The sequence below is a fragment of the Chiloscyllium plagiosum genome, unplaced genomic scaffold, assembly GCF_037043375.1.
Source record: "Chiloscyllium plagiosum isolate Xiang-an unplaced genomic scaffold, Cpla_swu_hap1 HiC_scaffold_32, whole genome shotgun sequence".
Lineage (NCBI taxonomy): Eukaryota > Metazoa > Chordata > Chondrichthyes > Orectolobiformes > Hemiscylliidae > Chiloscyllium > Chiloscyllium plagiosum.
This window is the reverse complement of record NW_028270170.1, coordinates 22,689,314-22,704,231: the sequence shown is the minus strand read 5'-3', so window position 1 is coordinate 22,704,231 and position 14,918 is coordinate 22,689,314. Positions and strand designations below refer to the sequence as shown.

Sequence of the window (14,918 nt, the reverse complement as noted above, 5' to 3'; positions counted from 1 at the left end):
CTAATTGAATCTACATGTTAACCTAACGAGAATCCTAAGCTAGGACACAAGACCCTATGTGTTTTCGAAAAAAATCCACTGCATTTTTTTTCTAGAGCTGCTTTAGCATAGACACCTCCCAGAAGGTGAACAATGGTATCTTCCCCATTGCTGCTGCTTTGAGAGTATACAAGAAGGACTTGGAGAACTTTCCTCACAATCAGCTGAGCCATGTCTTGGTGCTCTGGTTTCTTTTTTGCTCAGTGAATTTCTGTGTTAAGTGTCTCTAACCATGCAGCCTTGCTGTTTTGGTGAGTTCCTGTTCTACACTTTATCTGTAATTGAATTGATTAATTTTATCATGAAGATCACTTGAAGTACTTCAGAGCTAATAAATTGTTTTGAGATGTTTTCAGCGGCTGCAATAGTTGCAAAAAGAGTTATGCCAAATCTATTATCTTTTGGGGATAGGGGCATAAGCTCCCTGTGGAAAATAAAAGAAAGGAGATCTTCGTCCTCTGTGCGGATGCTGTGATCAGACCAGATGAGTCAATAAGAAAAATAAAGATAGGGTCTGGGGATGACCTTGAGTACCTGGATCTGCTGGTCGTGAGTCAGCAGATCAAGAAGAGGAAGTGTATCTGCCTTTGCTAAGACTGTAAATGCATCCACTGAGAGAATGGCAGGGTCGTCTATTTAAGTCCGTTAATTGTGCCATGAATGTTGGCCAGAAGAACTTGTTATCTCCAAGCAGTCCCCAGATTATTCATATTACACATATAGGCAGGTTGTCATCTTGGTTTAAGGTTGCATTGTCAGAAGTATTATTTTTCAATGCAATGTTTCCTCAGTACTGCACTGACAAGCTGGCGTAGAGTTTGTGGACGCTTCTTTGATTTCCATCTAAAATTAGTCAAACGCCAGAGAGGCAGTGCTTCAACCTATTTGTACTAGGTGTTGAGTGGCCTAACTATTGATCTTTTGAGTGGTTTCTATTAATATCTTTAAGGATGAAGCAGAATTATTTTTCTGGAGTGAAGTAAGGCAGCAATACTGTTCCTCGATGTGGGGGAGGGGCAGGGGTAGTTCTGGCATTACTTCTCTCAACATGTCTTCTACCTTCAGATAATAGCTGCATGGTTCCCTATCATTCTGAAATTGAGGTGTCAGTAGCTCACCATTAGCGTTAAAATAATGGCAAACTAAGATGTCCCTTCAATTTTTTTTTTTCAAGTTCTGCAGTGTTTGAACAATTATGATGGTTAAGTCTTGTAAAGAAGAAATGGCGCTGGCAAAGTTTAAGGATTATAACATTTTTGACAGACTTTTTTTGGATCATGTTTCAAAATCACAAGGAAATGAATAACGCCATGCAAGATCCATAGATAAAAGAACCACTCTTTTTAATTCCATTTTATCCTCCTTTTTAGATGTATTGCAGAGAAACCGAATCCTTGAGACCTAGTTTGGTTTACCTTTTAGACAGCAGGGCTATCAGCATCTTGCATTCAGCTCCACATTTGTAAATCTTTGATCTTATAGATTAAAGTAAGACAGTTATCTTAATGATATCCACAAAACTGAATTGTCACGCAACCCCTAGCCTTGCCCCTCAAACTCTTTTACTACTACTTTTTAACTTGCAGAAATTTTTTTTTAAAACTTTCTCTCAATTCGTTGACTGAAAACTAACACCTTCCCACTAGCTTTTTGCTCGAACTCTGACTAACATTAGCGGTTACGTGTTCCTGAACAATATTTGCAATACTTTCCTTAATCACTGTGCATATTGGAGTGCTGATCAAATGTTTGGGGTGAGGGTAGAAATGTAACTTGTGCTGTAAAAACATTGACAATGTAAGCCATTTCTGTATCCCTCTGTATGTTCACTCAAAATCTGTGGCACTTGGCGACTGGTGATCAATGACAATGCCATCCTTCATGGACACAATATTTATGAACTGTTTCAAAAGGCCTTTATAGACTGTTGCAATTAGTACAGGAAACATTACTTACAAAAACATGAGCCTGAACTAAATTCTTAATGGCTAGTTACCAAATATATTCTTTGTAAGCTATCAGTTTTGTTCTCACCAGTTATCGTATACATTTTGCTATTTTTGATATGCATTAGAAATAAATTTTCAAAGCTTAAGCAAATTAATAGTTTCAAATGTGATCTCATCAGCAATGTGATAGTTGGTATCACAGTGAAAAATATTTTATGAACATTACCAATGTAACATGCATATACTGAAATTATTGAATTGTTATAATGGAATATTATAAGTAAATGGATGTCCCAAAGCAATGCACGTGGGGAGGAGGAACTGAAACATTCAGGTCCAATCTGGGATCAGTTATTATTGCAAGATTAGACCATTGCATACAACAATATTCAATCCATTTTAATTTGAATATTCCATTTTATTTTAATACTTTTATAAACGTCAGCATTGACATTTATATTTGAAATTTCTTATGCAAATTTGTTCTTTCCTGCCAGCAATACCGCTACAAACCCCACAGCAAGGACAATGCAGTTACAATGTGCTATGTTTTGGCCTTCAGTGTGAATATTCACATTTTGTGGAACACACTGACAAGTGCACCAGATGTGCATTTTTAATACTTTCTTTGCCAGATTAACTTTAATGATCCAGTTTGTTAAGGAATATATTAGTGTTAGTATCAGAGAAATTGGGACTAGAATCCAATTTAGCCAAATGCTTAAAGTAATAAGGTTTAGCTCCAAATTCTAACTGCTAATTTGAATTCTGCGGCTCTGGTTTTGAGGACCTTTTGTCAATATGGTGTGGTCAGTCGGTGTGATAGGCCCCTCTTGATTAACCACCATTGAACACCATTTGATATTGAGTTTCTGGTTTCAAGTACCTTCAGTCTGTTTCTTTCCAACTTCTTAGGTTACAGTTTCCACAGTACCATTTGACCTTATCACTTTCAAAGTCTTGGCTTGAAATCAACCACTTTTTAGTATATTTGCTGAGTGATTTAAACAGCATAGAGATCCTAGCTGTAAAACAGCTCTTTCATAAGACTGGATGGAAGTATCTCTTACTTTATTAACATTTATGTACTGCTTTTTGCATGTTATCTTGGTGAGTCAAGTTCTCTAAGCTGCACATGCACATTTAAATCATTAAAGGTAAGTTACTTATATTAAAATGGATTGGAATGACAATATCATTGTGCAGAAATGTATATCTCTGTAAATGTGCTATCTATTCCTTCAGAATCCTTTACTCCTGCATTCACTCACCTTCTATGTTAGTAACTGATCTGGGCTAACTGCCTTAAATCTCACCTTAGACGTCATGGAACCTTGTATTTCTAAGTAATGCACTTTTAGATCTCATGGGTATAATCATACAATCTTGTAGTTTTTCTGTTGGATGTAGACTTCAAATTCACAGTCACCCTTTTAATTATGCAAAATAATGATCTCGTATAAGAAGCTTTCTACTAGAAAGTAGAAGAACAACAACTAAACAAGACTCTATTAAACTAGGAGTTGTCAAAATGCCATCTTACAGATCTGTAATTTACAAAGTTCAATTCTATTTACCAAAGTGAGAGCTCAAACTCATTACTGTGGAAGGACTTCACCTTGAACAGGCGTATTGGTATATCTAATAACCTCCTTTGTTCAACCTAATGTGTCTCAGGTCTCCGCAAAGGAAAGGGATGCAGACAGATCAGGGAGAATGCATTTATGTAGTTGTTAACAAGCCATCAGTGGGCCCATGGTCATTTTTGGGTTGTCGTCTTTAAAAAGGAATATTTAGCTTCTGTCTTCATGGTTAATTAACATATTTCCTAATGTTGATTCTAACTCTACCTTAGGTGGTTTACAGGACATTACCCTGACAACCTACTCCAAAGATGTCCGCAGAGGCTCTGAACATTAGTTTGATTGTGGTAGGGTCTGAACTCCAAATCCCTACTTTACTTTACCATCAACTCCTTTGCACTTTAAGTGACCATTCTTCTTCCATGTATCTGTTCAGCAAATATTGGATAGATTATTCTGTGGTAAGAACATCACCACGGAACCTTTTCTGGCAGTGGATCTTTGGCTGTAAACCTGAAAGCAACTCCCCAACTCTCCACCTTTTGATACCATTGAGTTACTGAAGCCAGTTACCAATTCCTCATCAACATTCTGCTGTAATAACCAGTTCATGTTAGAATATGATTCAAATTTGGTATTTCTGTATTGATCATTGCATTTGCTAACAGTCATTGGAAGAGTACATACTGAAAATTCAAATCCTGAACAAAATAGCTAGTTATTATGCCAATTATTAAGCCAAACTTTTGGAACAGAAGTAGCAGTTCCCCATTAGCTTATTATAAGCAATGATATATATTTTCCCTTAACAACAAAGTAAGAAAGAACTGGCAACTTATACATGATGATGCTGGTGGTTGTCGTGGCCATTATCCATGCCTCCAAGTAGAAGGATCAATATCGTGGACCTAAACCAATTTGTGATTTGCCCACAGGAAAAAATATAATGCAAAACAAAAGACTGTTAATAAAGCAGCAAATGATGTCCTTTAACAGGCTTTTATTTATTGTCGTCAGAAGGTAAATAGACTAATGAAACTTGGAAACTATTTTTGAGTATTCTAGCTACTTCAAACCCTGTTTAAAGTAGAAATTCTGATATGATAATGAATAGTTTATCACCCCTCCCACCCCCACCCCAAAAAACCCACTGGAATGTAACTTCAGTAGCACTATAGCAGTCGCACAATGCTTTTTTATTGAAAATTTTTTTTAAAGTTTTTTACAAAATCACTACAAAATAGTATAACAACTTTATATTATAATGACAATGATAACAGTAGACAAACTCTACTACTCTACTCCACAAACCACTGAGGAGAGAGAAAAAAAACCTACAATTCAATAAATAACTAAGAAGAAGAAAATTAACCAAGTTAAATCAAGGTAAGTTAAGTTCTTCTATTCAGTTAAGTTACTGCAAACAGTGCAATCCCAACTGAGCTCCCGACCACCAGGAGCATTAGTAAGTAAACCCGTATTTGTTCAGGATTTCGTGTTCTCTTTCCCCGCCCCACCCCCCCCCCCCCCAAAAAAAAGAGCCCATGGACTGCCAGACATAGCCTTCATGACTACACAAAGGCCATGACCAATATAGCCGACAAGTCTGCACCTATATAATTCAGAAAGGGCCATCATGTTCCATAAAACAGTTCAGTTTTCTGATGCATCATACTCGTAAGGACGGCGAGAGGGATGTGCGCCATAACTAATCTACACCACCCTGAGAGTCCTGGCAGATTCTCCAACACCAGCTCATTAGAATGTTGTTCTTTGCACAGAATGAAAGAATATTAAATTGTTTCTTCCCATGCATGTCCAAAGAGGGAAGATTTGGCAAACCCAAGAGGAGGGACACTGGATCCAAATTAAACACAATGCTCTTGAGTAACTATTATTCATTTACTAATGTCAATTGATCTCTACCATGTAACTGAGCTCTATGTACACATTGGCCCTCAGTAAATCATTCCATGTATTACACAGGAAACAAATAGCTGGCAGTGTACTTAGGGTGGTAGCCCAGTCTCGTGCCCCTCCAATACAAAAAGATGTGTAAACTTCTTCAGAAGCTTTTCCTCTAAAATTCGGAAACTGTGATTAAATTCATACCGTGTGTGTTGGCTATTTATTTTCCTGTAATGGATGTTTCTTTGATCCTTTGCAGATACTGCATTTCTTTTGAAACAGTTTGTGCAGATTGCGTATCCTTCCTACTTGCTGAGAAGCATCAAGTTTACTGTGGCATGTCAACTTGAATTGAATTTTCCCTGTTGATTTTCAAAAATTGAACATTCACCATCTATGTTGGTGGTGGTACAGTGCAACGTTACTATGAATCTTGAGTTGTAGATCTAAGTTGGTCATTCATGGATGGGTAAATATAAGCACTGGCTTTCTGGCATTCTCACTTGACTCTTAGGGCCCTGACACTTCTCTCTTTGAATGTTGAGATTGCTAGATGGAAATATCTCCATTTGGATATTTCCAGAACTGGTTTTCTCTGTGTAGTAAAGCCTAACTTACAGGTTCTGAGATTAGCTTTCAGCTGTGTTTGTATCTATGTTTCGGGATGTCCATTGCTGGTGATTTGTGTGTTTGGTGGAATAGGGAACACTGTCTTTCCTATGTGGGATCCTTCCTATGAAGTACATGGATGACCCTGTGATGCTGAACTCCTGCATGCATGTCTGCTGGATAGCATTTGACACATGAGTTTTCTGATGGAACTAAGAGTCTCGGGTAATTTTAGAATGAACTATAATAGTAATTGATAAAATAGATGACCATTGTTTAGTCTGTCGTTTGTCATTTTTTACTAATTGTGTGTCAACAATCATGTTCCACCAACAAAGTTTTTGAGCAGCAGTCATCATTACACTTCCCTGTTTGACAAGTTTGTTACCTTAAATTTCCACCAGGCCTATTGATAGCTGTAGTCTAGATTATATTCCCTGAAACACACAGGCTCAGCAATTCTCAACTGAGGGGGAGCAGAGCTGTGTTGTTCAAAGCAACATGCCTATAAATTACTGCTGAGAACCATAGCAGGTATTTGTTCATTATCTCAAACCTGCAGTTTCTTAGAAATTGGTGCTCTCATGAACAGCATCCACTTAACTCATTTTTGGTGGTGTTTTAAAACTAGCATGGATGTGTAATAAAGAAACAGCAAGGTTGCTGTTGTAGTGGAATCTCCATGGGGAGCAACTTTGAAAATTTACTTGTCATTCGCAAAACTTTGTTTGTAATTAAGATATGGACAATTGCTTTGAAAATTGCAATTGCAGTTTGCAAATAATTGTGGAACTCGATATAGGATGTTTTGAGAAGCAGGAGAAGACATAAAATTATTAACTGATTAATTCTGCTAATTTCACTTCTTGAAATGTTTGTTAGGGCATAAGCACTGTCTGTTTTACACATGGTATGTAAGAATGCATTTCGTATTTGCAACAAGCTCAGTATAAAGCAAGTTGTGACCGAGTTGCAGATTTTTATTTTTGAAAATGCAATCAAAACTCTTCCATATAGCATAATTGACACAACGTTACAAATCAGCCCACAGCTTGAAGTCAGTTCTAAAGTTAATTGCAATAATTTTCATAATTAACATTGGAAAGCTTTGAGATTTACCCATCACTCCTTTGGATACAATACTTGTCCTTTGACGAATTGGATATTAAATGCTCATACCATTCATTTAACTCATTTTATTATCTGGCTGTGGAGACCAATAAAATGTCTGGTGTGGATTTGAAATTTTGAGTTTTATTAAGAATCTCTTTTGCTGTCAGAATGTTTGTGTGCTGCTAGCTCAGTGATACACTTAGAATATTTAGTCCAGATGTATTTAAGTTCAAATAAAACTCCTATTGGACCAAATAGTTTCTTACCTTTCTAACAAATATTCACCTTTGTTTGGGATAACCAAAAGTGTCATTACGAAGTTGTATGTCAAGGCTATGAATAATTAATTGTTTAAATTAATGTTGCATTGTTCTTGATGGATCATGTAAGCTGAATGAATGTAATGGATACTGGTAGATACTTATTCAACACAGTGACATAAATAATGGATAATTCTCTCTTGTTCAAGTTTCTTCATGATAGAAAATCTTCCAATTTATTCTGGGCCTCAAGACCATTGAACGTCCTTTTTTATTTTTATTTGCAGATGTGTGTAGTGATATATCAGGATTTCCTGTGGGCTTCATGACTTGATGTCAGGACTAAATTGGGGTTCTGTGCCCTCCATTGTTTGGAGCTAGAACAAGGAGGCCAATTTTCTGGCATTGATCTATAAATTGGCCACCTTCAATCTTACTGTTTGATTTGGGCATGTTCCTATTGCAGCCATGCCAAATGTGGGGACAGGTGGGAGCTACTTAGGTTGAGAATGAGAAGAAATTACTTTTCAGAGCAGCCAAGAATGCATGCTCCTCAATTTGGAGCGGAAAGCCCTCTGATGGCTTCCTGCTTGGGAGAACAATATGTCACTGCAGTCAGTCAAATGCCAGCAAGTGTTCTAAATAGCCTTTAATTAGGGCTGCATCTACACAGGTTGACTGCATGGACAATCAACTCTCATTCTGCCCACGTCACAGAAACATTGAAGGGGCAAACCCAGAACAGGTGGTCCCTGCTATTTTCCTAGTAATCCAGCAGTCTCATTCAATACCTCCAATCCTGCTGTATGCAGAGCTGGGAAGACAGACTTCAAAAATGTAAAGACAATGTTCACGTTTACTGAAACTAGGCTAAGAAATTTGGAATATTCTTATCTGAAGTGTTGCAATATCTCAATCATGTCTTCAATATAGTGTTTATTTACTTCAAAATCTCAAACTCAACTGTTTCAACCCATTTACTACTTAACTAAGGGCTGCAGTTATGATGTCGCTAAGAATTTAATTTTGGAGTATAAATATTTTCAAATAAATGGAACAGGTGGGACTTGAGCTTGGACCACCAGGTGGTGAGGTAGGAAAGTTGCTCAGAATTATGTGGATAATTTACTGGATGGAGTGTAATCTGGGTCTAGGGAGACAGCTTTGGATATTTCCCAACAGTTAATTATAGTTGCTGGGGACTTTATAAATTTCAGTGTAGTATTCATAAGTCATGCTCAGAATGGAATTAAAACAACAAACCTTTGTATTAACTTCTTGGAATTATGTGATAAGTAAATTAGTTGATGAGCACTTAAATATTTTTATGCCCTTCTTGCCATCTAGACTGCTCTTGCATGTCAGGCAGCCATGTTTGCTAGATGTGAAACTTTTCAACAAAGCTGTCGACTGATTTCAGACATCGTTTTGAATATGGTGTACAGGTAACAATGTTTGAACATCTGTTTGTGTATAATCTACCCCTCATAATGTACTTCTCAAGGCAAAACAATTCCCAAACACTACAAGATTACAATGTTTACTACTTGTTTCCTATTTTTTACACCTTTGCTCTTGCTCTCTTCTCCTTAACCCCCGGCCCCAATCCATTCTGTTCCTTTCTCTTTTATTCTCTAGGTCTAATCTGATTTCAATTTGCAGTGTATCCTTCTTGATCTTTCACTCTATTTTTCTTTACCATTAAATTTATTAAACTGGCTCGCCAGTCTCTATGCTGCAATTGGTCAGTGCGTTCAACTATTAATCAAAAGGTTTGTGTTCGAAACTGCCCAGGGGCAGAGTAATCTCTGTTCTCACTGCATTTGTGTTCTTTAAAGTGGCACAGTGACTCAGTGGTTAGCACTACTGCCTCAGAACACTAGGGACCCAGGTTCAATTCCCACCTTGGGCTACGGCCTGTGTGGAGTTTACACATTCTTCCATGTCTATGTGGGTTTCCTTTGGGTGCTCTGGTTTCCTCTCACAGTCCAAAGATGTGCAAGTTAAGTGGATTAGCCATGTTAAATTTCCCTTAATGTTAGATGCAGTAGTCAGGGGTAAAAATATAGGGTAGGGGAAAGTCCACCCATTGGAACGCCCGTGTGGACTTGTTGGGCCAAAGGGCCTGTTTCCAGACTGTAGGGAATTGAATTTTTAAAAAAACTGAGATGGATGAAGGTAAAGATGCCATAAGACTATGGCAACTCTCCCATTGACATGAATGGTGGTAGTTTAACCTGAGGGGAGATATTGAGAAGGAGAGTCCTTCATGGTAGCCTCAGCCAGTGTGATAATTGAACCCACACTAATGGTGTCATTCTCCATCACAAACCAGCCAACTGACCCCTGACAGATGGACTATTGAGCATAATGTTCAAGAGATCCCTGATGAAATACCGTCATGGTGTGCCATTGTGATTTTTCTATTTACTGGAGAAGTGTAGTTTGAAAACTGGGAAACGTAGTCCAGCCATGTTTCCAGTTTGCATAGCCACATTCCAGCATTTCCAGAATGTGCAAACAATAGAGCCATTTAGATAACTGGATGACCATTGTAACATGACAGAAAATGGATGCTAAAATTTGGAGCAATTGAAATATTAGCCATTTAATCAATGAGAATGACATGATAAACAAGAAATACCAACTCTATTCATTCATGAGTTGTGGACACCACTGGCTGGGCTGGCATTTATTGCCCAGCAGTAATTATCCTTGTGCAGGTGCCGTCTTGAAAACTACACAATCAACAGTAAAGTAGAATTTAGTTCTGAAGCGGTCATATCAGACTCAAGATGTTAACTCAACATCTCTCTCCATAAATACTGCCTGACTGTTGAGTTTCTCCAGTACTTTGATTTAATTGAATTTAATTTTGAATTTAAATTAAATTAGCTTTTATTTAAGTGAAACCTACATTGATTTAGATGGCAACTTAATGACCTACATATGATGGAAATTACTTATCTTAAAACACATTTGAACAATTTTTGTTATTTTGAAAAGTGTTAATTGTTTATATCTTAAATGAGTTAACACCTTTGTTAAAACTAGAAATGATAAAATGTAGCACATTCTTATGACATTGCCAACCATTCTGACTTTTGTTTTAAGATAGGCTGGTTCCTGGAATACGTATTACTTTACTGATGCTTTTTAAAATTGATACATTTTGAATTTAGAAAAAATGTGTCGATGGGTGATTAGGCTCAACACTAACTGCATTATGCAACTTTTAGAAATAATTCAATATTGAGATTTGGAGGATGAACGCATTAGGTTGGTATTAGCAGGGATATATACAGATTATGTTTCAATTTGATGGAAGTGGGAAAACAATCTGTTTATAGCTATCTTGGGAAACCTTGTGATTGTGCATAAGAGTAAATGGACTCATTCCCTGCTGTGCTGAGATTCAATTGATATTCAGTGTCTTGCTCTGCTGAATATAAAAACAGATCAGTATGAAAGAAATTTTGCAATTATTTGTGTCATTGACTAAGAGCCAAGGTTAAGAATTTTGCTGAACTGTAAGCAGAAATGTAAATTATTCATACTGGATCTCATGTATGGCACTCTTGCAAATTTGTCACTTCTTAATCCAAATTCTTCTCTCTGGGTTTCAACTTGATTACATAACTTCCTTATTTGACATTTGGTGCATGCTGCCTTTTTGTTTCACAGATATTCTATTTGCTGTCAATGTTGTGAAGTTGACATTGAGTGTTTTGCCCGGATCATAGCCAGTGTAATCATAATCTCTCCAAATGTAAAGTGGTTGCAATGAGCAGAGGAGTTTGCTTTCTAATTGATTTGCAATTAAACCTATTTCTCTGAAGATACTGACACAATATTTATCAAAGATATCTTGTGTAAATTTTGACTCCATATTATTGCTGCAAATGGGTCAAGTTAGCTCATAATTTTCATCCTTTTATCCCACTTAAAATGCTCTGTATGACTTGAATTTTTAGATTAGCAGATGACACATGGGTTACCTGTCCTCCGGTCCATTGCAATGTTGATATTCTTCTCCCTCCTTGTATGTCCAAAGATAATTGGTATTTCCTCTTTCCCTTAATGGCACAAAAATGATTCCGATGCACCCTCTAGGAATTCACGCACTTCACACTATACTTTATGTATTGGGTATCAGCCTTTCATTGGCCATAGATATGTTTCAATCTGATGGGGTAAGTTTTTTTTTTACGTTTCCCAGAACAATCGTTATACAGACAAGCCCATTCTCATCTGGCCTCAAATCTTTACTTGCTTTCTCATATTTTAATTGACTATCGTTTCAGACAGGAGACCTGTACCCAGATTTGCACTTGAGATACAAGTGTACAGAATGTGTGCCTCACTATCTCTGCTTGTATGTATCTGTAGTTTTTAGAGGAAACTGAAGGCCATTCAAAGAATACACAAGCTGCTTTATGTATCTTCACATTACATTTTGAGAACATTCCATTATTTAAATAAACTCCTGGTTCTAGCACTGCTTCAGTGATGGTATTATCTAAGCTGACTGCAGTGTATTCAATCCCCATTCAGAGACCTAAAATAATCTAGACTGACTCTTCAGTGTAGCACTTGGGTACCATATTGTTGGTGGTACTATGTTTTGGATTAGGCGTTAAACTGAGGCCTCACCTGCTAACTAAAATGGATGTAAATGGTTCCATTAAATTCTAGGAGCAGCAGTGGAATTCCTTTTGCTCCCTGGCCAACTTTCTGTCCCTAGAGTGAATTATCTGGTCATTAATTTCACTGTGTGCAATTTGGCTGCAGTATTTTCCGTATTAGTGACTACATTCCAAAAATATTTATTAGCTGTGAATTGGTTTGAGAAGATCAGTTGCAATACAATGCAAGATATTTCTGTGCTGAAAACTTTGCAATTACTTTACTCAAAAATCCTATTCGGTGTCACAATATCAAAAGCCTATTCAAACCTGAAACTGGATTAAATCAACTACAGCAGATTAAATGTAATTCTCATTGTCACTTTCAAAGATAAGGTGGAAATAATCTGGCATGGACTTGGTGCCATTGATAGAAAATTCTAATTCCACTTTTGGGCACTGTAAAAGTGAGAATGGGGAGAAAACTGAAATTTTGGAGATTATGGAACACTCTCACCCTACACCTCATCAATATGTACCTCACTTCTTAATAGGTGAGAGATTTCAAGCTTAAAACCATCTTCTCTCATTTTTATTAGCAAAGAGATGCAAGTTGAATGTGAATTAATTTTAACAAAATTTTCTTATACATTTTTAATAAAACTAGAAAAGTATGAAAAGCCCTGCTCCCTTTATTGTAATTGGTATTAACAAAACTGGCATCTGAAAACAAATGCATTGATCTTTATAAGAACAAACTTAAATAAACTTTCTACTCAACTATATATTAAACTCCAAATGGGGAGAGAGCATAACATTTACAGTACCAACCACAGAAGAAAGTCGTGGGAGAAAATTAACATTTAGCTGAGGTCAGTTTTATTTGTGAATGTTTGCATGCACCAGTTCATTGTTGATTCCTGTGACCACTGGTTTGTATGCCAAAACAACTGGACGGGAATTTCTTGTTGATTTTCAAATCTTTCCTACACCTGTGCATTGGTAAATGAGGTCTTACAGATTAGTATATTTGATATGACTAGAACAAATGTTGCATAATAATAGCTGTAATGTACCTGACTTTTAAATAATTAATCTCAATTGAAAGTAATCTTAATATAAAACTAAATGTCAATGTGAGGATAGTCTCCAAGTATAGCATCTTATGTGATCACTTCAGAAAGGTATGTTAGGTGAAAATAGAAGTTCATTGGAAGGAATTTCACATGTGACAGCCTTTAGCAGTATAAAGCGATCAGCAGTAAAACAGAACCATCAGATTGGAAGCAGCTTTCGTCATGCAGAGTTGGGTAAGTGATTAACTCAACTGATTGTGTAGCATCTAAATTAAGATAGGCAGCTCTAATTAATTGTTACCAATCTAACCTTGTAGTATTACGAAGTAAAAAGTACTAAAGATGCTGTAAATCTGAAATAACTGGAGAAACGGACACTCCAGGTCAGTGGAGAGAACTGAAGATTTTCATTTGAGACACAGAAAATAAGAAACAGATGATTGGTATATTCATTTAATCTCCCCTTTGAGATTATATAATTAATCTGCTATATGTCTCTGGAATTATTTTGGTTGGATCAGCTGCTTATATTTCAATACTTTTCTCAGCAATCATTTCTTGATCATTTTAATATGCTGTTCTAGACCAATTCTGAAGGATGCTGCCAACAACTTGGACATCTCACTGAGGATGAAAGAAAAATGTCAATACAGATCAAAATGCCCATTAGATTTTACAATTCAGCGTTTGTCTGTTTAACAGTCACAGGCACTACCAAACAAAAACAATTGTATTAATGCCTTCAGCTTTTACAAAAATATGTAAGTGCAAAATATAACTAACTTGCAGAGTACATATTGAGATAGATTAAGCTTTTAAAAAGCATAATAAATGATCAATATTTTAAACTGCCCTTTCTTTGATATTAATGTTGGTTGCAGAAAATGGCATGCAAGCAAGTCAAAAGTGCATGTTACTGAGATTTGCCATATCAGTATCATTTTATTTCCGGAAACCATCTTGTTATATTTGGAAGCTTATTCACAAACTGTAACACTATACTTGTGTACAACTGTACAAATCAATTTTCTTGTTCTTTAGTTCAAAACACTTAAGTCACAAAAACAAATTTTGATTTGTACATTTCAATCACATCTTATTGATTTAAAGATACATACGAAAGAGCATCCATACTAGAATTACATAATTGTATAGCACAAAGCTTTTGGATTTGTTGCACCCGCGAGTTGCTCTGAGGGTTACCTATCTATCCATTCATGTATCCTTTCATCAAATACTACATTTTTTTTTCCAAATACTTATCAAATTCTCTTAGAATATGCTTCCACCACTCTTTCTATTGGAGTATTTAATGTCCAATAGCGCTCTGCATCAAAAATCTCTCCTTTGTTTTTTTTCATGATTTTAAATGTCTTGGTTCATGAATACATTACCTGGAACAAACGAAAACTTGTTTTTCCCTCTTTGGTTTATCAAACTAATGCTCGATTTTGAACATTTAAACTGAATCTCAAAGGATTTTTGTTCTATTTGAAGAGAATATCAGTTTCTTTAGTTCTTTCCCATCGCTACTATCATCTTGTGAATGACTTCCTGGTCTTTACAATGTGGCCAATTCCCAAAGTTACAGTGACCCAAAATAGACACCATACCAGTGTAGCCTAATGATTCCTGTACTATTGATATTACCTCTTGCTGCCTATTGAACTTTTTGTTTTGTCATGTTTAGGGGAAGTGAAGGCAGAGTAGTATTATAGTTAGACTATTAAACCAAAGACCCAGGTGATGTTCTGGA

General features: G+C 36.5%; 1 protein-coding gene across 2 annotated transcripts in view; it reads left to right on the top strand.

Moving 5' to 3' along the window:
- LOC148141782 (uncharacterized) overlaps positions 1-14,918 on the top strand; it is a 28,494-nt gene that overhangs the window by 7,829 nt on the left and 5,747 nt on the right. Inside the window, exon 1 of one of the 2 annotated variants that reach the window (XM_087977864.1) lies at positions 10,204-13,923. The exons of the other annotated variant lie outside the window; for it this stretch is intronic. The gene's annotated coding sequence lies outside the window, so the exon portion shown is untranslated. Of the gene's footprint in view, positions 1-10,203; positions 13,924-14,918 lie in introns of those variants that run through there. 2 annotated transcript variants of the gene reach the window in all.